We start from the raw sequence: 23,637 nt of genomic DNA, 5'->3' as shown, positions 1-23,637 counted from the left end.
ATGAGTACCTGTGCGACTATGGCACCAGGACAGGGTCAGGGGAGCTTGGTTTTTTTTCCCCACGCCAGTGGGCCATGATCAGGGATGCATGCACTGTCCTGTCACCATTTGAGGAGGCCACGAGGATGGTGAGCAGTGACAGTGCATGCATCAGTGACACTGTCCCCCTTGTCCACCTGTTGGAGCACACGCTGCGTGGAATAATGGACAGGGCACTTGAGGCAGAACAGAGGCAGGAAGAGGAGGACTTCCTTAGCTCTCAAGGCCCCCTTTATCCAGACTGTGTTCCTGCGTGCCCGCCGATCACACAGGAAGAGGACGAGGAGGAGGAGGAGGAGGAAGATTGTGTCAGTATGGAGGTGGAGCCTGGCACTCAGCATCAGCAGCAGTCTTTAAGGGATCAGTCCCAAGAAACACATGGACTTGTACGTGGCTGGGAGGAGGTGGCTGCGGACCATGTCGTCCTTAGTGACCCAGAGGACTCCGGACCGAATGCCTCAGCAAACCTACGCTGCATGGCCTCCCTGATCCTGCAAAGCCTGCGTAAGGATCCTCGTATTCGTGGTATCAAGGAGAAGGACCAATACTGGCTGGCAACCCTCCTTGATCCACGTTACAAGGGTAAGGTTGCGGACCTTATCTTGCCATTGCAGAGGGAGCAGAGGATGAAACATCTTCGGGAGGCCTTGCAGAAAGGTCTGTGCAACGCGTTCCCAGAGACTGGGAGGTTACAAACTCCTGTTTCTGGACAACGTGTTGCTGAGGCTTCGGTCAGTCAAAGAAGGAGCGGTGGAGAAGGTGGCCGTCTGACCGATGCGTTCAGACAATTTTTTGGTCCGCAGCCCCAAGGTATGATCGGTTCCAGCAACCATCGCCAGCGTCTGTTTTACATGGTGCAGGAATACCTAGGGGCATGATCAGACTTGGACACCTTTCCCACCGAAAATCCTCTGGGTTACTGGGTCTTGAGGATGGATCACTGGCCACAGCTTGCACAGTATGCAATTGAGCTACTGGCCTGTCCTGCATCCAGCGTTCTTTCGGAACGCACATTCAGTGCTGCTGGAGGCGTGGTAACCGATCACAGGGTGCGTCTGTCCACCGACTCGGTCGATCGACTGACCTTCATAAAAATGAATCAGTCTTGGATCACCACCAGCTACCAAGCACCTGATGCTGATGTAACCGAATAATTTTTTTTGAAATCTCAGATCCCTTCAAAGACTGCCTATGCTGATGCTGAGTGACTATCCCTGAGTAATTATCCTCTTCCTCCTCAATCATCACGCTGATAGCTTGTAAGAACATTTTTGGTTCTGGGCGCCACCACCAGTGCCTAAGGCACAATTTTTCTGCCCCTGTTTGACAGGGGCGTGTAATTACAATTTTTGATGCAATACTTTGCAGCAGGGCTCGTTCCTGCGTTCCAACTAAAGTGTCTGTGAGGGGTTGCAGTGTTGTGGCACCAGCACCACCACCACCACAGGCCCAATTTTTCTGCCCCTGTTCAACAGGGGCATGTAATTACAATTCTTGATCTAATATTTCACAGCAGGGCCCATTTCTGCACCCACCAAGAGCGAGTGAGGACTTACAGCGTTGTGGCACCAGCACCACCACCACCACCACCAAAGGCCCAGTTTTTCTGCCCCTGTTCAACAGGGGCATGTAATTACAATTCTTGATCTAATATTTCACAGCAGGGCCCTGTGAGGGCTTACGTTGTTGTGGCCACAACAACACCTAAGGCCCAAATTTCTGCTGAGTATATAGGGCAGGCCCCTACTTTCAAACATCTAACTTACAAATGACTCCTACTTGCAAACGGAAGGAGACAACAGGAAGTGAGATGAAATCTACCCCTAGGAAGGGAAATTTTCTCCTGTAAGAGTTAATATGGGAAAAACATTTCTCCTTTCCACTGATGCTTTCCAATCCTTGTTCCACAAAAAACCCCAAATTCTCAAAAAACATTTGTCATTGGGACAAAAAGAGAGGTGAAATCTTCTAAGGAGTAGGAAAGACAGCAAAACAAATGTCACAGGGGTGATAACCCTTCCCTATGTTTTCCAAAAAGCTTAAAAAAGATATTTTGGCTGGAGCTAAACACGTTAAAAATGTACCCGTTCAAAATCACAAACAGATTCTACTTAACAACAAACCTACAGTCCCTGTCTTGTTTGCACCGCCTGTATACTGCTGTTCAGAGTATATAGGGCCTGGTAATGGACTGGGGGGTACCGTTTGTCTCACTGATTTTCATCCATATTGCCAGGACCCGACATTACATTAAACCCGCAAGCAGTTTTAAATGAGATTTTTTCCTTTAAAAATGACATTTGGTGCAGGGACTGTTCTAAACATGGGAAACACACGCCACTTTACAGGCATACTATAGACACCCCTCAGGTACGATATTTAAAGGAATATTTCACTTTTTTTTTACTTTAAGCATCATTAAAATCACTGCTCCCGAAAAAACGGCCGTTTTTAAAAGTTTTTTTTGCATTGATACATGTCCCCCGGGGTAGGACCCGGGTCCCCAAACCCTTTTTAGGACAATACCATGCAAATTAGCCTTTAAAATGAGCACTTTTGATTTCGAACGTTCGAGTCCCATAGACGTCAATGGGGTTCTAACGTTCGTGCGAACTTTCGGTCCGTTCGCAGGTTTTGGTGCGAACCGAACCGGGGGGTGTTCGGCTCATCCCTACTCACAATATGAAAATTAACGTCAGAAGTGACGTAATGTGTTGAATAGTTTTTTTCTTGCTCTTACAATTTTTTTCGTACGAAAACCGCACGAATGAAACAAAAATCGGACGTTGAGTTCACATGCCACAAAAATGTTATAGTCTGCACATCCAGCTTTTGTCTGACAAAAAAGCGAAATAGGCTGTCGAAAGCACCGAAATCGTCAGCTCGTCGTACAAATTTTTCCATCCAATTTTCATATCATGTGTACGGGCCTTAAGACTGAGATGCCATTAAAGCTCATGTGTGTGTAAAGGGGGGGGGGGTCCCAATACTTTTGGCAATATAGTGTGTATATATATATATATATATATATATATATATATATGTATATATATATATATATATATATATATATATATATATATATATATATATATATAATATATTTCATATTCATATCGTAATTATATTTATTTAACATATCTTATTTAAAGGAGAACACCGCTCACAGGCTTCCAGTCACTCAATGAAGGAGGAGGCTGCCAGTTGTTGGGGAAGGGGTGCTATATTATAAACAGATTTATATTACATAATAGATATTTGTGTCCATTTTAAATGTGTGTGGGCAATAAGACACACCCCTTGTTCAAATTAGCCACACCCATTATTTTGCCCTTGAGAACCCACCAGAATGTGACTCTCACGCTGCGACTCAACCAGAATGCGATGTTCACATTGAGACTCCACCAGAATGTGGCATTTTGTGACATCAGGGTTTTCAGGGAGGTAGGAGCTATATTGAAGAAAAGGACCTCCAAGGCAGTATTTTCAGATATACTGCCTGTACCTCAAGCCACACCAGAGAGGCAGCAGGAGCCTAGGGAGCTTACCAAGTGGCTGAAGAACTGGTGCAGGAAAGAGGGGTTTGGCTTCATGGAGAACTAGTGTCAGGGACTTACTACAGCAAGATGGAGATGCGTGCATGTGCGCATGCGCACACGGGTTCCAGTGTTGGCCCAACGAGCTGGGCAGCAGCGACTGTGTGCACGCGTGCGAGGGTATGCACCAGATGCACGTGTGCGTACTAACCTCTGCTTAAATATGTGGCTATTTAATTGGCCAACTCCAGGGAAAGGATACCTGTCAAGCTAGATGGGGATGGGAAAAGGACCTTGGAAATCTAACAGATGAACAATGGCAAAATATTTTGGAACAAGTACAATCAGTTTCACCCCAGCAAACTTTAAAGCAGAACTCCGGGTTTTTCAAAAAATCCCCCATTAGTACACCCCTCCCCCCACAAAACACTAAACAGTTAATAGACTTGTGAAATTTCTTACCGTTTAAGAGATATGCCTGATTTCGTTTTCAGGAAGTCAGTTTTGTGATTTAAAAAATGCAGCATCTTTTCTGGCAGGTAGGAGGTGTTAGAACGGTGATTGCATCATATCCTCTTCTCTCTCTTTAACTGTAAACAGCCTACATTTCCCATGAATCCTTGGGATGGGAGTGAATGTGGGAGGTACACGAGGCTTGTACATGTAAACGTGAACTCTCCCACTTCAACATAAATCACACCCCTCATTCTGCAGCCAGCAAGCCATACATAACACACGGTATGATAGGTTACAGCCTTATAAATGCAAACCAGTGCAATGTGTCAGTGTCCACCAGAAACAAATGTCAAGGAACCACCGCCAGTGCCGAATGTCAGGGACCACCAGTGCCGAATGTCAGGGACCACCAAAGCCGAATGTCAGGGACCACCACCAGAGCTGAATGTCAGGGACCACCAAAGCCGAATGTCAGGGACCACCACCAGAGCTGAATGTCAGTGACTACCACCAGAGCTGAATGTCCGGGACCACCAGAGCTGAATGTCAGTGACTACCACCAGAGCTGAATGTCAGGGACCACCAGAGCTGAATGTCAGTGACTACCACCAGAGCTGAATGTCAGTGACTACCACCAGAGCTGAATGTCCGGGACCACCAGAGCTGAATGTCAGTGACTACCACCAGAGCTGAATGTCAGGGACCACCAGAGCTGAATGTCAGTGACTACCACCAGAGCTGAATGTCAGTGACTACCACCAGAGCTGAATGTCAGGGACCACCACCATACCTCCCAACTTTTTGAGATGAAAAAACCAAGATTGGTTAAACCCACAAGTGCTTTTTTACCACTACTATTCCTTTATATTGGCTTTTGGAATTTACAAATGCAGCAATTTAGAATTTGGATGAAAGGTTTAGCTCTGGAAAACATTTTTTGAAATTCATAGGGTGTATAGGACCCCAGTTAAATTGCATTACTGGGGTAGACGAGATACATCTGACTTTACCCGGTGTAGGAGAACCTCAGCTGACCTATGCTATGGAAATGCCCCAAATTATTTAGGTACTGGCAAAATAAATTGATACTATTAACCGGGTATATCAAACACAGGTGCAAAGGGATCCTAAAGTATGTTTACTGGGGTGCCTAGAAAAAGAAACATACATACCAACAATTAGGATAGCAATTAACAAGATGTTGTTTTATGTAAGCTAATCGCACAAAAATGGATTTCCTCGAATGTGCCAACATATGAGGAATGGCGCTTATAGGTTAATGACACTGTATTAAAAGAATGGCAGGTTTGTCGAAATAGGGGGGTCAATAAAAAAGTTAAATAAAATATGGGATTTGTGGTTGGGCATGCCAGGATGATTCCTTTTATGATAGCAACATGGAACTCCGGGGGGGGGGGGGGATGGTTCTTTTTCAAATTATAGAAAATGTGGGTGAAGGATAAGTGACAGAGGGTGGAACAGGGGCGGATCCAGGGGGGGCAACGGGGCAATTGCCCCCTCCGAGAATGTGGGTGAGTAGGCAGGCAGGCGTTGCTGCGGGTGAGAGAGCCGGCGGGCGGCTTCACGGCAGAGAGCACGGGCGGCTCCGTTGGTGAGCAGCTGTGTGGCTCAGTGACAGTGTGTGAGCGGCTGCTGGCCAATCAGGGAGCCAGCGGGCGGGGGAGCAGAGAGATAACATCATCTCTCAGCGCTAAGCGCCCACCCTGCATCCCTGCAGTTCCGCCCTCACTGTGCAATGTACAGGCGGCCACGGCAGCAGAGAGATGACATCATCTCTCTGCTGCCCCTGGGGCGGGATGCAGCACTGACACGTCTTCTCAGGTTGAGCCCTTTGTGCGCTCTGCTCTCTCTCTCCGCTCTCCCAGCGGCAGCAGCCAGCCCATTCCTCCCTGCCCAGCAATGATGTCAGCGCGGGCTGGGAGGGGCCGACACTCAGCGCTCAGACCGTGGTGGCTCGGGTAGGTGGTGCTTGTCGAAGGGGAGGGCGTGGCTTGCGTTCAGCGCTGTCCTGGGAGCTCATTCACTGTCACAGGACACAGGGGCCAGCCAATCAGAGCGCGATCTGGGCACAAGGGGGCCAGCGGGCAGCAAAACAGAGCATGCTTTGGACACAGGGGGGTCACCAGTTGAATAAGCCTGACTCTGGGACACAGCAGACAATTAGAGCAGGCAAGTGACAATCCGCAACGTGTGGCATGGGACGTGGCAAGTGACAATCTGCCACGTGTGGCATGGGATGTGGCAAGTGACAATCTGCAACGTGTGGCATGGGACGTGGCAAGTGACAATCTGCAACGTGTGGCATGGGATGTGGCAAGTGACAATCCGCAACGTGTGGCATGGGACGTGGCAAGTCACAATCTGCAACGTGTGGCATGGGATGTGGCAAGTGACAATCCGCAATGTGTGGCATGGGACGTGGCAAGTGACAATCCGCATCTAGTGACAGGCGACGTGGCAAGTGACAATCCGCAACGTGTGGCAGGTGACAGTGGCAAGTGACACGCTCGGGGCTCCCACTGATTCTATGGTGAGTTGAACCATTTCATTTTTTATAACAATGTAATAATAGTAATAATGCGCTTCAATCATCCTGACACCATAACAACCATGGTGCTGTGATGATTGAAGCGCTAACACCAGCCATTTACCCGTTAAATTTACCCCCCAAAAAAACGTATTTTCTGGCAGTGCCCCTCCCGAGACTAGGCTCTGGATCCGCCCCTGGGGTGGAATAAGGGAAAGTAAATAAAAGGTAGGAGGACAACAAGGGAGAGAAAGGGAGAGGGAAGAGAGAGGTAGAAAAAAGAGGAAAAAGAAGAGGAGAGGGAGAAGAAAGGGGAAAATAAAAGAGAAAGGGAAGAAAGGTGGAAAAAAGAGAAAGGGAAGAGTAGAGGGATACGTTTAGGATAAAAATGGATTGTATAAATAGGCGTACCTATAGATATATATGACTGTTGGCCTTATTGCAGGGGGGATTTCTTCCTGTGGATGGGTATAGGATGAGGTAGATAAAACAGGGGGAGAGAAAAAGGGGGGAAAGGGATGAGTTATTTACATTAATAATAGTGCTGATGTAATTAACCACTTGCTTACTGGGCACTTAAATCCCCCTCCTATCCAGACCAATTTTCAGCTTTCAGCGCTGACGCATTTTGAATGACAATTGCGCGGTCATACAACACTGTACCCAAATGAAATTTCTATCATTTTTTTCCCACAAATAGAGCTTTCTTTTGGTGGTATTTGATCACCTTTGCGGTTTTTAGTTTTTGTTAAAAAAATGTAAAAAGACCGAATTTTAAAAAAAATCTTCTTTTTTTTTATATTTTGTTATAAGATGGGCACTGATGGGTGGCAATAATGGGCACTGATCGGTTACACTGATAGGCAGCACTGCTAGGTGGCACTGATTGGCACCACTGGTGGGCATTGATAGGTGGCAGTGGTTGGCACTGTCAGGTGACAATGGCAGGTGGCACAGATGAGGCATAATTGCCTCTTCCTCTTGGGGACCGATGTCCCTTGCAGATGAGTTCGGGATCGGCTTTTTTTTTCACCTCGCGGTGTCAGCGTGAGGAGAAGAAAAAAAACGATCACAGAGCTTTTGTTTTGATCATGTGATCAGCTGTCATTGGCTGACAGCTGATCACATTTACCATGTACCGGCCCCTTACTCGGATCGGTGATCACCCGAATCTCAGTGACTCGGAGATCACAGCGCGCTCCGCGCGTGCCCTGCGGGGCGCGTGCACAGGGGAGGCCGTCATGTGACGGCCTCCCGGAAATTCAGGTCCGCGCTGTGGCCGTCATTCAGCTATAGCGCCGATGTCAAGAGGTTAAGAGAAAGATAGGCGGTGTATGTTGGGGAGGGGTCAGGACGGCACGACAGGACATCTTGTAAGCTAAGGAGGACGCTTGTATCATCCCGATACCACCCTGGTATGATCTGCTACATGTTCATCATAGAAGAGTGCACTGACGCACCAGATAAATGTGAGTACCCCAGATGGGGGTTTTTGCTTTAGTGAAATAAATTGTTTAAAACGTCATTGCACTATTGAGTTTTTCCTTTCACATATCCCGGATAACTATGCTGAGGAACCCAGGAGCCTGACATTTTAAAAAGGCCCAGAGGTGGTTCACATGTGTGCTTTGACTAAGCTTAATTGCAAAGTTGCACGCTCCAAGGTGAGCGCTTACTACCTAAGAGGGGGGGGGGGGGGGGGGCACCTGAGTGAAGACACCCCAGCACGTCTTGGATCACACTTTTTATTGTTCCTGAATTACACAAACTTTTATCACGTTACTAGAGACGCAGTTGGATGCGATTTGGATGCGATTTATATGCACATGAGCCTTTTGTCTTATGATCTGAATCACATATCCCCTGCAGTGTTGTTTATTTTCAGCACGGTCATTTACGACATATTTGGACACTATATATTGCACAGGAGCACTTTTTCTATATATTATATGTTTATGCTTTTAAACTCAGTTATGCACGAGGCACTTTAAATTGGTTTTGTGTGTATATCATATCCATTTATTAGTTATATTCATTTGATTAATTTTACAAAGTTCTAGTATACACTACAATCTATATAATTTTTAGCGCAGTGTATTCAATTAATGTATTTATCTTTGCACGATTTATGTGACGTGTTCAACGCTAGCAGCTTTTAGATTTAGTTTATTTATCTTTCACGTTACATGTGACAGGCTTAATACCATTAGGCTACTTTCACACTGAGGCGTTGCAAAACCGCGGTAAAAACGATGAGCGTTATTAACGCGTTCTTACCGCGTTAGCGCTAACGCTCATGCGTTTTAATCGCGTTTTTATAGCGTTTTTCAAGCGTTAGCGCCAGCAAACCTGACCATGTGACCATGCGGTCATGTGATCTTCCTCACAGTTTCTGGGCGTTTTTAAAGCGGTATTACTGCGGTTTTACAGCGTTTCCCATTCATTTCAATTGGGATAGACGTTTTTACAGCGCTATTTTATGCGCCCCAAAGATGCTCCAAAAAAGCTGTTTGCAGGATTTTTTAGAAACGCACAACCAGCACAACACCTCAGTGTGAAAGGTTACACTGAGATACATGGGGGGCGTTTTTCATGCGGTATTTAGGCGGTAATTTTAGCGCTAAAACGCCTGAAAAACGCCTCAGTGTGAAAGGGGCCTAAGTCTTTGGGTTATTTAAACCACTTTAAGCATCTAGACAGTGGTGGCTCGCAGGATTTCTTTCTATATTTAGGCGGTGTATGTGTGTTGGCCTCTTGGTCGGTTTACTGTTTTTTGTTTGTTTTATTTTATTTTTTAATTTTATTTATTTAAATGTGTATTTAGTTGTTTTTGTTCTAAGTGTTGTAAACTAAAATTGGTGCTAATAAATATTATGAATTGAAAAAAAGGTCACAGCCAGGATAAGGGAGGGGCTGCACCCACCAGCAAGGAAAGAGCTTTAGAAAGGGCTTCCAGCTGCTTTTTTGGTTGGTCTATAAGATATTTCTGTCCAGAGATGAATTTAAATGAACTAACTTACTCATATTGCTTTATAAATGGGTTCTTATTCATAAAAACTACTTTAAATGACTTAACATTAAAGCGGAGCTCCAGCCCCCCCCCCCTCCACCAAAAAATCAAAAGTCAGCAGTTACAAATACTGTAGCTGCTGACTTTTAATATTAGGACGCTTACTTGTCGAGGGATCCTGCGATGTCGTTATCCCAGCCAATTTTTCAATCGGCTCTCGTATGCTGCCATTCTTTGTAAGGGAAACCGGCAGTGAAGCCTTGCGGCTTCACAGCCGATCCCCTACTGTGCATGCGCAAAGCGTGATGTGCTTTGTGAATGGCCCAGTGGCAGCGAATTGCCGAACATCCGGGGACCTTGCCCCGGAAGTGGGATTGGGTACCTGTCAAAAACAGGTTCCTGCTCTCCCGAAAGTTGCCAAATGTGGCAGTGGAGGGGGGGGGGGGGGAGCAAACAAGTGGGGCTTCCCCTTTTGAGTGGAGCCCCCACTTTAAGTGCATTTTTACCGAATTTACTTATTAACCTAAAGAATGCCTGGAGATCATCAAAAAGGCCTCCTTGGGTTCTCCTGGTACTATTCATGTGACCTGTAGTTCTTCTACCATTGGGTTCTCCTATCATTGGCTGAGAACCTGGTAGTATTCATGTGACTTGTAGTTCTCCAACCATTGGATGAGAACCTAGTAATATTCATAGAAACTTTAGTTCTCCTACCATTGGGTTCTCCTACCTTTGGCTGAGAACCTGGTAGTATTTATGTTACCTGTAGTTCTCCAACCATTGAATGAGAACCTGGTAGTATTCATAGGACCTGAATTTTATGGGGGCATTAGGGATACTCTACTGTGTGTCAATATACCTTTATCGCTGAAAAAATGTAAATTCCCATTTGGTGGGATTTTTTTTAAATCAGAAAAGATTTTATTGGAAATACAACAAAGACAATCCAGTGAGTTGACATAGAGCAATAAACAATATACATTCGGTTGTACCACAATGAGAGGTTTTGTTGCACCATACTATAGCATTGCTTTGGTAAGCCACATATACAGTATACTATTCAAAATAGGGATAGTAAGAATGAGCTACACAGTATATATTTAGAACCCAGAAATAGGGGAAAAAAAAAGCAGAAGCCCACTTATATACTTAATACCAATAAATGTAGTTATCCAGCCAGACATTGTAGAAGTCTCATCACAATGAGTCTTGGTGGGATTTTACCGGGCACTTTTTGTAATCACAGCACAAATATTTAAAATGATACAATGCTTTTTATTGAAACAAAATCATACAACAATGGAAAACATAGCACGACATACAACAAAGCTCTGGAAATGTCTTAGATGTTACAAATGAATCGGTGGGACTTTCTTCCCCTAACACGTTTCAGAGTGTTCACTTCATCACTTCACCACAGGTTTTTGGAGTATGACTTGTCTACAATACAATTTGAGCATACTGTACATCAAAAATGTAATTCATGTCAACGTCAATACCAATTTATAATAGACATATTTGAATATAGCAGTTAACTTACACAAAGATGGACAATGGTGAGCATATTCATGCCGTACTGGAATTAAGAACAATATGTAGCAGTCCTATTTCTGCCCAAACATCCACCAAAAGTATACTAGTCCTCAACCCCCAAAAAAGGGAGGGCTATTTTACTTTTGGTGGATGTTTGTTCTCAACCTATAATTGGTTGAGAACCTGGTAGAATTCATGTGACCTGTAGTTCTCTTACCCTTGGGTTCTCCTACCATTGGCTGAGAACCTGGTAGTATTCATGTGACCTGTAGTTCTCTGACCATTGGATGAGAACCTGGTAGTATTTATGTGACCTGTAATTCTCCTACCATTGGGTTCTTCTTCCAATGGCTGAGAACCTCGTAGTATTTAGGTGTCCTGTAGTTTTCCTACCATTGGGCTCTCCTACCATTAGCCGAAAACCCAGTAGTATTTATGTGACCTGTAGTTCTCCTAACATTGTGTTCTTCTACCATTGGTTGAGAACCTTGAAGTATTTAAGTGACCTGTAGTTCTCCTACCATTGGGTTCTCCTACCTTTGGCTCAGAACTTTGTTGTGTTCATGGGACCTGTAGTTCTCCTACCATTGGGTTTTCCTACCATTGGTTGAGAACCTGGTAGCATTTATGTGACCTGTAGTTCTCCTACCATTGGATGAGAACCTGGTAGTATTCATGTGACCTGTAGTTCTCCGACCATTGGGTTCTTCTTCCATTGGCTGAGAATCTCGTAGTATTCATGTGACCTGTAGTTCTCCTACCCTTGGGCTCTCCTACCATTAGCCGAAAACCCAGTAGTATTCATGTGACCTGTAGTTCTCCAGCCATTGGCTGAGAACCTTGTAGTATTTAAGTGATCTTTAGTTCTCCTCCCATTGGGTTCTCCTAACCCAACTTTGGCTCAGGACCTCGTTGTATTTATGGGACCTGTAGTTCTCCTACCATTGGGTTTTCCTACCATTGGTTGAGAACCTGGTAGCATTTATGTGACCTGCAGTTCTCCTACCATTGGCTGAGAACCTGGTAGTGTTCATGGTACCTGAAGTGCCTCCAAAGCTCTTGTACAGGCATATTTGCCATTCACATAATAAATTCTGAAGTGGGTCTGTCAAAGGCAGCCTTTATCACCATTTTTTTTACCACTGATGAACCCTCGAAATCAAGGTCTATATATAGGGTATTATATTATATATATATATATGCTTTGTTAATATTTCATGTCTGAGGTTTACAACCACTTTACAGAAAAAATATTAAATGCACATATTTTTCCCCCCAAAAAATGTACATTTATTATTTTTCTTACACAGGCTTGCAAAGCATTGGACCTTCGATCAGTGGATGACGGGTGCAATGTCAAGCTCCTGTAGACTGTTCTTTCAGCTCTCTGCATGTCCCTCTGTACAGCAGTGCCACCTTAACAGCATTATGGGCCCCTGGGCAAAGTAATGCACTGGGCCCCTTATAACAGGAAGAAGGTGACCTGTGGCAAACAGTGGGTATGACTTTTTAATCTGATTAGAAATTTTAATCAGATTTTTTTTATCAATTTTTTTTATCAATTTTTAAAATTTAATTTTTTAAATCTTTTTTTACAATTTCTATTTTATTTTTTTGTTTTTTTTTATTTACAATTTTCATTTTTTTTAAAATTGTTAATCAATTTTAATGTATTTTTTTTTCACTTTTTTTTCACAATGCTGTTGGGGGGCTTTGATGAAATATCCGGGGTCTATACAGACACATGAAGTCTCACTTTTGAGACAGAGAAAGGGACTGAGGACACAGATTCCCCAATTCCTTTCTGCAGCCTCAGCTGCACTGTAGATGAATGAACAGGAGACAGATGCACAGTTTAAACACAGTAAACACAGTTTACTATGCTTCAGTTATGAGTGAACACAGTGAGGGATCAGTACCGATCTCTCACTGTGTTCACTTAGAAAATGGAATTGACCTATTTGACCTATTTACTGGGCCCTTCCCCGCTCTCCATCTTGAAGATCCCGATGTTTGGGAGGCACAGGAGGGGATGGTGGATGTGCTGGAACGTACTATGTGTTCTAAAGCTGAATGTGCTCAGGATTTATTCATTGCAGATTGAATGTTATTTCTTGAAAAACAAAAAACAGTGTGAATGGGGAAAGTACTGCAATATGGCCACTAGATGGAGATGAAGATCAAACTTATTTCCAGTGATAGCCAGCATCGTCATCATAATGCAGTATTTCCCCCATTTTCTTTCTTTAATAAATAACACTCAATCTGCAGAGAGTTTTAATTGAGAAAATTTGATTTTCATTTGCTCCAAGTCAGTATAGTCATGGAAACTTACGATGTTCTTTGATGGCCTCTCCATCATTCTGGTTACACTTGCATTTAGTTTTTTGAAATCCTTCCGAGCTTCTTTATAGAGATCATCCACGGCAGCTGATAAATAAATGAATAGAAGCTTTATCACAGTAAATTAATAGCAGGTGGCTTTTCTTTTAGATGATTTTATCACAACAAATACTTTTAATATTATATAAGACAAACTTACACAGAAATGATTTGTTTATGTCACGAAGATAAACGTCACAAGTATGTAGAGTGTATCTAAACCCAAGAACAAAAATGTAATATATTGCAGCTTACCGGTCCTTAAACCTTTCGCTGCCAGGACCGTACGTCGTAAGGCTGCAGCCCCTGGAATTGTGTGTGATACTGGCAGGCAGACTCTTGCCCCCCCCCTCCAGTACCGGCACCCCCCCACACACACACACACACACGCGTCCCCCCTCGCCATGCTTTCCGGGCTCCGCTTGCCCATCTGCGAATGCGTGATGTGTTCCACGCCGCAATGTGTTCCACACACTTTATGATCTGACGGCTAGCGGTATTGTGATAGAACACCCATGCGGACATCTTACTACATCCAGCTACGTCTTGAACTTTAGAGTAATTTTAGTGTCGCACCCTGGTCCTAAACAGGGCTGCTAATAAATCTAGTTGTGCTAGGTGGTAACAAAAGCCGCCCCCCGCATGAGAGGAAGTCCCCCCACCTGATTCCCAGCTCCCGCAGCCGCCCCCCGCACACATGTAGCCCATGGCGGCCCCCTTGCTGTAGCGGCGCTGCTGTGTATGGGCGTGCTTGGCAGAGGGTGGAGGGGCGTGTGTATGGGCATGCTTAGCAGAGCTCACGCCCCTCCACCCTCTGCCAAGCATGCCCATACACAGCAGCGCCGCCCGCTACAGCAAGGCGGCCGCCATGGGCTGCATGGGGGCAGGCGCGGGAGCCAGGAATCGGGAAGACGGGTGGGGGGACTTTCTCTCATGCGGGGGGGATGGCATGTGACTCACGCCTCCATAAGCGGCCGGTGACTGGCGGAGGTGGAGCCTTATGCTCCGCCTACCATCCTCCACACTGCTTGACTCTTCTCCTCGGCACTGGGGCGGGGTCTGGCAGTGATGTCAGGAGGAGAGAGAGAGAGGCACAAGGGAACCCCCCAGGACAGCAGGTAAAGTTATTTAATAAATTATATCAGTGTTATGGGAACAGTGTTGGCATTTGATGGCACAGTGGCTACAATTGATGGGCACAGTGACAGCGTTTGATGGCACAGTGGCTGCAATTGATGGGCACAGTGGCTGCGTTTGGTGAGCACAGTGGCTGCGTTTGATGGCACAGTGGCTGCGTTTGATGGGCATAGTAGCTGCGTTTGATGGCACAGTGGCTGCAATTGGTGGGCACATTGGCTGCGTTTGGTGGGCACAGTGGCTGCGTTTGGTGGGCACAGTGGCTGCGTTTGGTGGGCACAGTGGCTGCGTTTGATGGCACAGTAGCAGCGTTTGAGGGCACAGTGGCTGCAATTGATGGGCACAGTGGCTGCAATTGATGGGCACAGTGGCTGCAATTGATGGGCACAGTGGCTGCAATTGATGGGCACAGTGGCTGCGTTTAGTGGGCACAGTGGCTGCGTTTGGTGGGCACAGTGGCTGCGTTTAGTGGGCACAGTGGCTGCGTTTGGTGGGCACAGTGGCTGCGTTTGATGGGGCACAGTGGCTGCGTTTGATGGGCACAGTGGTTGCGTTTGGTGGGCACGGTGGCTGCAATTGATGGGGCACAGTGGCTGCGTTTGATGGCACAGTGGCTGCAATTAATGGGCACAGTGGCTGCGTTTGGTGGGCACAGTGGCTGCGTTTAATGGCACACTAGCTGCGTTTGATGGCACAGTGGCTACGTTTGATGGGCACAGTGGCTGCGTTTGGTGGGCATAGTGGCTGCGTTTGATGGCACAGTAGCAGCGTCTGATGGCACAGTGGCTGCAATTGATGGGCACAGTGGCTGCGTTTGGTGGTCACAGTGGCTGCGTTTATTGGGCACAGTGGCTGCGTTTGGTGGGCACAGTGGCTGCGTTTGATGGGGCACAGTGGCTGCGTTTGATGGGGCACAGTGGCTGCGTTTGATGGGCACAGTGGCTGCATTTGGTGGGCACAGTGGCTGCGTTTGATGGGCACAGTGGCTGTGTTTGATGGCCCAGTGGCTACAATTGACGGGCACAGTGACTGCGTTTGATGGAACATTGACTGCGTTTGATAGGGCACAATGGCTGCGTTTGATGGCACAGTAGCAGCATTTGATGGCACAGTAGCAGCGTTTGATGGCACAGTGGCTGCAATTGATGGGCACAATGGCTGCTTTTGGTGGGCACAGTGGCTGCGTTTGGTGGGCACAGTGGCTGCATTTGATGGGCATAGTGGCTGCGTTTGGTGGGCACAGTGGCTGCGTTTGATGGCTCAGTTGCTACAACTGTTGGGCACAGTGGCTGCGTTTGATGGGGCACAGTGGCTGCGTTTGATGGGCACAGTGGCTGCGTTTGATGGGCACAGTGGCATGTGTTTGATGGCCCAGTGGCTACAATTGATGGGCACAGTGGCTGCGTTTGATAGAACAGTGGCTGCATTTGATGGGCACAGTGAGGCTGCAATTGATGTCTTTTTTTCTGAATTTTTTAGTTTGTTTGCAGCCCCCCAAAAATTTTGAGCACCAGCCGCCACTGGCATGTGCAAAGTGCTCCATGCATGCTAAAATCAATGCAAACCTTTTAAACAGTCCAAATTTAGTGAAAGTGCATTAATATGCAGATCATGATATTGCAATAAAGTGCTCCATCAATGCTGAAATCAATGCAAACTCATTAAAGAGGAGTCCCGCCCCCACCCCGTGAAAACATTAAAACTCATAAGCTACAAATACTGTAGCTGCTGACTTTTAATATTAGGACACTTACCTGTCCAGGGATCCCGCGATGTCGACACCTCAGCCGATTTTCGGATTGGCTCTCGGGTTTTGCCACCATCATTCATGGTAAGGGAAACCGGACGGTTCACTACTGCACGTGTGCGAAGCGTGTTGCACTTTCTGAATGCCCCAGTGGAGGAAGGAGGAGGGGGGGCCGAACTTCAGAGGGGGCAGCGCAGTCTCCAGGGAGTGGGGAAAGGTACCTGTCAAAAACAGGTACCCGTTCCCCCCTCCCCCCTGAAAGGTGCCAAATGAGCCAAAGAGGAAGGGGTGTGGTTTACAGATAATAGGGTGGACCCTAAACAGGAAGGGGTGTGGCCTCGGTAGCAAGGGGTGGGTCATATTTAAATTAGGGGGGTGCATGAGTTTAGACAGGCCTAGGGCAGCACAAAACAATACACCACTGGGTGTACCAACATGGCCTCAGCCACCTTCCTACTGCTGGAGGTCAGCTTCCTTACAAATGTAACATCCAAACAGCATCGCAGATGTCAATATACTATATTTATTTATATATGCTGACTTTATTGCTAAAATTACTGTGCAATTCAAGACGTAGCTGGGTGTACTAAGATGTCCGTATGGGTGTTCTATTAAAATACCTCTACCTGTCAGATCATAAAGTGTGTGGAACGCAGGGACAGAACGACTGGTTGCAATCGAGGGAAAGATGAATGTGGCCAAGTACAGGGATGTCCTGGACGAAAACCTTCTCCAGAGTGCTCAGGACCTCAGACTGGGCCGAAGGTTTTCCTTCCAACAAGACAATGACCCTAAGCACACAGCTAAAATAATGAAGGCGTGGCTTCACAACAACTCCGTGACTGTTCCTGAATGACCCAGCCAGAGCCCTGACTTAAACCCAATTGAGCATCTCTGGAGAGACCTAAAAATGGCCGTCCACCAACGTTTACCATCCAACCTGACAGAACTGGAGAGGATCTGCAAGGAGGAATGGCAGAGGATCCCTAAATCCAGGTGTGAAAAACTTGTTGCATCTTTCCCAAAAAGACTCATGGCTGCATTAGATCAAAAGGGGCTTCTACTAAATACTGAGCAAAGGGTCTGAATACTTAGGGCCATGTGATATTTCAATTTTTCTTTTTTAATAAATCTGGAAAAATGTCAACAATTCTGTGTTTTTCTGTCAATATGGGGTGCTGTGTGTACATTAATGAGGAAAAAAATGAACTTAAATGATTTTAGCAAATGGCGGCAATATAACAAAGAGTGAAAAATGTAAGGGGGTCTGAATACTTTCCGTCCCCACTGTATGACATTTTTGGCTTTGGGTTTAAGCACTTGCGTCCCGCCCACTGTACATTTAGTGTGGCAGGGCGGCCGCTCTGCACCAGATCATGTACCTAGTACGTGGTTAATAAGAATATGGTCACTGATGCTGTCCATAAACATTGTACTTCTCCTTACCACCACATACAGCTTGAAACTTCTCCCTGCTGTACAGTATTATTAAAAAATACCCTATATTTTCAAAAGTATTGGGATACCTGCTTTTACATACACATAAACTTTAATGGCATCCCAGTCTGAGGCGGGGTTCACACTAGAGCACAGAGCAGCTCACAGCAGGAGTCCGATGCGTCTGCGTTCACCGTTTCAGGTCCGATTTCAGCCCAAATTTTGGGCTGATTTCAGGCCTGAAATGGACCAAAAGACGCACAGGGCTCCTGTGCAAACTCGAAAAGTGTGAACTAGCTCCATAGAGAGCCGGTCACAATCTCCTGCTGTGCGAATTGGATGTGGGGAAACCCGCATCCAATTCATGCTAGTGTGAACCCAGCCTTAGACCGTAGAGTTTAATACTGAGTTGCACTCACCTCACCTACTAGAACAATTAAAATCATACCAATGGAATAAGGACCATATTTGGATGTCTCTAGACGTAAGTTTACTCTATTGTCAGGGCTGGGCTCAGCCCTTCCTTTTCTGAGCTGTCGGCTAATTGCCAGCTCCCATCTCTCTCCACAGTTACTCAGCAGTAGGGATGAGCTTCGTGTTCGAGTCGAACCCATGTTCGACCCGAACATCGGCTGTTCGGTCGTTCGCCGAATTGCGAACGATATGGGCCGTTCGCGCCAAATTCGTGTGGCGCGTCACGGCCCATAATTCACTGCGGCATCGCAGTGCATTGCTGGCTGATGATTGGCCAAGCATGCACTATGAACCGCATGCTTGGCCAATCACAGCGCCGCCTGAACAGAGAACCGTAATTGGCCAAAGCCAAGGAGGCTTTGGCCAATTATGGCTCAGGGGATTTAGTACACGCCCCACACTATATAAGGCCGCCTACATGGCGGCCCTGTGTAGTGTGTGTTCTGGCGTTCATTGAGAGAGAGAGAGAGGCAGACAGTGACATTTGATTTGAGTTAGATAGATTAGGCAGAACAGTCAGTCAGTTAGCTGCACTTACAGTGTATTGTGTATATATATATATATATATATATATATATATATATATATATATATATATATATATATATATATATATATATATACACACACACTGTATTCAATTTAGCTAGATCCGTTCCTGTTATCTTCCTACTGACAGGCAGGCTTGTCTTGTTACAGTATTTACAGCTACCTGAAGAAAATTACTGGTGTTCTTTTGATCCTATTAGTACCACAGTCAGGCAGCTAGACTATTTAAAGTTAGTGCAGTGCGTCCTGCTCACAGTGTTCAGCTAAACCTACAAGTTAGTGTGGTGCGTCCACCTCACAGTGTTCAGCTAAACCTACAAGTTAGTGCAGTGCGTCCACCTCACAGTGTTCAGCTAGATCCGTTCCTGTTATCTTCTTACTGACAGGCAGGCTTGTCTTGTTACAGTAAATACAGCTACCTGAAGAAAATTACTGGTGTTCTTTTGATCCTATTAGTACCACAGTCAGGGAGCTAGACTATTTACAGTTAGTGCAGTGTGTCCTGCTCACAGTGTTCAGCTAAACCTACAAGCTAGTGGGGTGCGTCCTGCTCACAGTGTTCAGCTAGATCCGTTCCTGTTATCTTCTTACTGACAGGCAGGCTTGTCTTGTTACAGTAAATACAGCTACCTGAAGAAAATTACTGGTGTTCTTTTGATCCTATTAGTACCACAGTCAGGCAGCTAGACTATTTACAGTTAGTGCAGTGCGTCCTGCTCACAGTGTTCAGCTAAACCTACAAGATAGTGGGGTGCGTCCTGCTCACAGTGTTCAGCTAAACCTACAAGTTAGTGCGGTGCGTCCTGCTCACAGTGTTCAGCTAAACCTACAAGTTAGTGGGGTGCGTCCTGCTCACAGTGTTCAGCTAAACCTACAAGTTAGTGGGGTGCGTCCTGCTCACAGTGTTCAGCTAAACCTACAAGTTAGTGTGGTGCATCCACCTCACAGTGTTCAGCTAAACCTACAAGTTAGTGCAGTGCGTCCTGCTCACAGTGTTCAGCTAGATCCGTTCCTGTTATCTTCTTACTGACAGACAGGCTTGTCTTGTTACAGTATATACAGCTACCTGAAGAAAATTGCTGGTGTTCTTTTGATCCTATTAGTACCACAGTCAGGCAGCTAGACTATTTACAGTTAGTGCAGTGCGTCCTGCTCACAGTGTTCTGCTAAACCTACAAGTTAGTGGGGTGCGTCCACCTCACAGTGTTCAGCTAAAGCTACCTGTAGAAGGTTGGTGGTGTTCTCATACTACAGGCAGGCAGTTGATTTTGCTAGCTGCAGTATCAGTACATATATATATATATATATATATATCCCAGCTTAGTGCAGCTACAGGCCATTAGTATGTCTGGAAGGCCAAGAAGGAGAGGCAGACAGTCACAAGCCAATAAGAGAGGGCAAGCAGGCTCTGTGTCTAGTGCTGGTCGTGGAGACGGTGCATCCTCATCAGCACGTGGCCGTGGGACACGCTTGGCCTTTTTTTCGGCAGCTGGCCGTGTTGAGCCCCAACATGCGGAAGACTTGGTCGAGTGGATGACCAAGCCGTCCTCATCCTCCTCATCCTCTCTCACCCATGCCCAGGGTACTTTGTCTGGCAAAGCAGCGGCCTCTTCCCTCGGCTCAATGTCATCAGTGACTCCTTCCCTAGCCCCACCATGTCCTCCTGAGGAGTCCCTCGAACTGTTTGACCACAGTGTTGGGTACATGCTCCAGGATGATGCCCAGCGTTTGGAAGGCTCTGATGATGATACTGAGCTCGATGAAGGCAGTAACATGAGCATGGACAGAGGGGGTTCCCAAGAAGGACAGCAATCTGGCAGTCATGCTCCCCCTGCTGCAGCATACTGCCAGGTTTGCTCCAGTGATGAGGAGGGAGGGGATGATGAGGTCACTGACTCAATGTGGGTGCCTGATAGGAGAGAGGAGGAGGAGGAGGAGGAGGCGGCACATCACCAACGAGGCAGGATGCCCTCCAGGGGCCAGCCTAAGGGCAGCACATTGACTGCATCACACCCCAAAGCTCCACATGTACAGGGCGCTGCAGTCTCTGCACGTTATTCAAAAAGTTCTTTGGTGTGGGCCTTTTTTGAGACGAATGCATCAGATCGCACCGCTGCTATTTGCAACATATGTCTCAAGTGTATCTCACGTGGCCAAAACATTTCCCGCTTGGGTACCACATGCTTGACCAGACATATGTTGACCTGCCATGCAGTTCCTTGGCAAGCGTATCTAAAAGACCCACACCAAAGAACAAAGAGGACCTCTCCTTGCTCCTCATCAGCTGGGATTTCCAACCCCACTATACCTTCAGTCCTCTCTGAGACCTGCACTGAGAGGAATGAAGGTGTAGAATTAGGTGTGTCACAGCCAAGTACTTGTGGGCAATCTGCTTTTGGTACACCGACGTCAGATTGTACCAGGCAAATTTCCCTGCCCCAGCTGCTGCACCGCCGAAAGAAGTTTGCTCCCAGCCATTCACATGCCCAGCGGTTGAATGCTAGCCTGGCAAAATTGCTAGCACTTCAACTGCTGCCTTTTCAGTTGGTAGACTCTGCCCCCTTCCGTGAGTTTGTGGAATGTGCGGTTCCTCAGTGGCAGGTACCCAAACGCCACTTTTTCTCACGGAAGGCGATTCCGGCTCTCTACCGGCATGTGGAAGGCAATGTCCATGCCTCGCTGGACAGGGCGGTCAGCGGTAAGGTGCATATTACCGCTGACTCATGGTCCAGCAGGTATGGACAGGGACGTTACCTAAGTTTCACGGCGCATTGGGTGACTCTGCTGGCAGCTGGGAAGGATGCAGGACAAGGTGCAGTAGTGTTGGAGGTTGTTCCGCCACCACGCCTCCAAAATGCTAATGATTGTGACACACCTCTCTCCTCCACCCCCTCCTCTTCTTCTTCCTCCATGGCCTCTTCCTGTGCTTTGTCCTCGGAACCAGTGGTGCTCCGTAGCCGTTCAAGGGGCTACGCAAGTACGCAGGCCAAAAGATGCCATGCGGTGCTTGAGATGGTGTGCTTGGGGGACAGGAGCCACACTGGGGCAGAGGTTCTGTCAGCTCTGCAGGGGCAGGTTCAGAGGTGGTTGACGCCACGCCAACTTAAGGCAGGAATGGTGGTTTGCGACAATGGCACCAACCTCCTCTCTGCCCTCCGACAGGGACAAATGACCCATGTGCCCTGTTTGGCTCACGTCCTTAACTTGGTGGTGCAGCAGTTCTTGGGCAGGTACCCGGGCTTACAGGATGTCCTGAGGCAGGCCAGGAAAGTCTGTGTGTGCATTTCCGCCGGTCATATAATGCCAGTGCTCGGCTGACGGACCTCCAAAAGGAGTTTAACCTGCCCAAGAACCGCCTAATCTGTGACATGCCCACCAGGTGGAACTCAACGTTGGCCATGCTGCAGCGGCTGCTGCACACGCAGCAGAGGGCCATCAATGAGTACCTGTGCGACTATGGCACCAGGACAGGGTCAGGGGAGCTTGTTTTTTTTTTCTCCAGTGGGCCATGATCAGGGATGCATGCACTGTCCTGTCACCATTTGAGGAGGCCACGAGGATGGTGAGCAGTGACAGTGCATGCATCAGTGACACTGTCCCCCTTGTCCACCTATTGGAGCACACGCTGCGTGGAATAATGGACAGGGCACTTGAGGCAGAACAGAGGCAGGAAGAGGAGGACTTCCTTAGCTCTCAAGGCCCCCTTTATCCAGGCAGTGTTCCTGCGTGCCCGCCGATCACACAGGAAGAGGAGGAGGAGGAGGAAGATTGTGTCAGTATGGAGGTGGAGCCTGGCACTCAGCATCAGCAGCAGTCTTTAAGGGATCAGTCCCAAGAAACACATGGACTTGTACGTGGCTGGGAGGAGGTGGCTGCGGACCATGTCGTCCTTAGTGACCCAGAGGACTCCGGACCGAATGCCTCAGCAAACCTACGCTGCATGGCCTCCCTGATCCTGCAAAGCCTTGCTAAGGATCCTCGTATTCGTGGTATCAAGGAGAAGGACCAATACTGGCTGGCAACCCTCCTTGATCCACGTTACAAGGGTAAGGTTGCGGACCTTATCTTGCCATCGCAGAGGGAGCAGAGGATGAAACATCTTCGGGAGGCCTTGCAGAAAGGTCTGTGCAACGCGTTCCCAGAGACTGGGAGGTTACAAACTCCTGTTTCTGGACAAAGTGTTGCTGAGGCTTCGGTCAGTCAAAGAAGGAGCGGTGGAGAAGGTGGCCGTCTGACCAATGCATTCAGACAATTTTTTGGTCCGCAGCCCCAAGGGATGATCGGTTCCAGCAACCATCGCCAGCGTCTGTTTTACATGGTGCAGGAATACCTAGGGGCAAGATCAGATTTGGACACCTTTCCCACGGAAAATCCTCTGGGTTACTGGGTCTTGAGGATGGATCACTGGCCAGAGCTTGCACAGTATGCAATTGAGCTACTGGCATGTCCTGCATCCAGCGTTCTTTTGGAACGCACATTCAGTGCTGCTGGAGGCGTGGTAACCGATCACAGGGTGCGTCTGTCCACCGACTCGGTCGATCGACTGACCTTCATAAAAATGAATCAGTCTTGGATCACCACTAGCTACCAAGCACCTGATGCTGATGTAACCGAATAATTTTTTTTTAAATCTCAGATCCCTTCAAAGACTGCCTATGCTGATGCTGAGTGACTATCCCTGAGTAATTATCCTCTTCCTCCTCAATGATCACGCTGATAGCTTGTAAGAACATTTTTGGTTCTGGGCGCCACCACCAGTGTCTGTGAGGGGTTGCAGTGTTGTGGCACC

General features: G+C 47.1%; 1 long non-coding RNA gene across 1 annotated transcript in view; it reads right to left on the bottom strand.

Moving 5' to 3' along the window:
- Nucleotides 1–13,486: 13,486 nt before the first annotated feature.
- LOC141141050 (uncharacterized) overlaps nt 13,487–23,637 on the bottom strand; it is a 28,154-nt gene continuing 18,003 nt past the window's right edge. The window contains exon 3 of the long non-coding RNA XR_012244039.1: nt 13,487–13,552. This is a non-coding gene — a long non-coding RNA (uncharacterized lncRNA). The remainder of the gene's footprint in view (nt 13,553–23,637) is intronic.

The sequence above is a fragment of the Aquarana catesbeiana genome, linkage group LG04 (genome assembly GCF_042186555.1).
Source record: "Aquarana catesbeiana isolate 2022-GZ linkage group LG04, ASM4218655v1, whole genome shotgun sequence".
Lineage (NCBI taxonomy): Eukaryota > Metazoa > Chordata > Amphibia > Anura > Ranidae > Aquarana > Aquarana catesbeiana.
The sequence above is the reverse complement of the archived record's forward strand: the minus strand, read 5'-3'. Positions and strand labels throughout refer to the sequence as shown.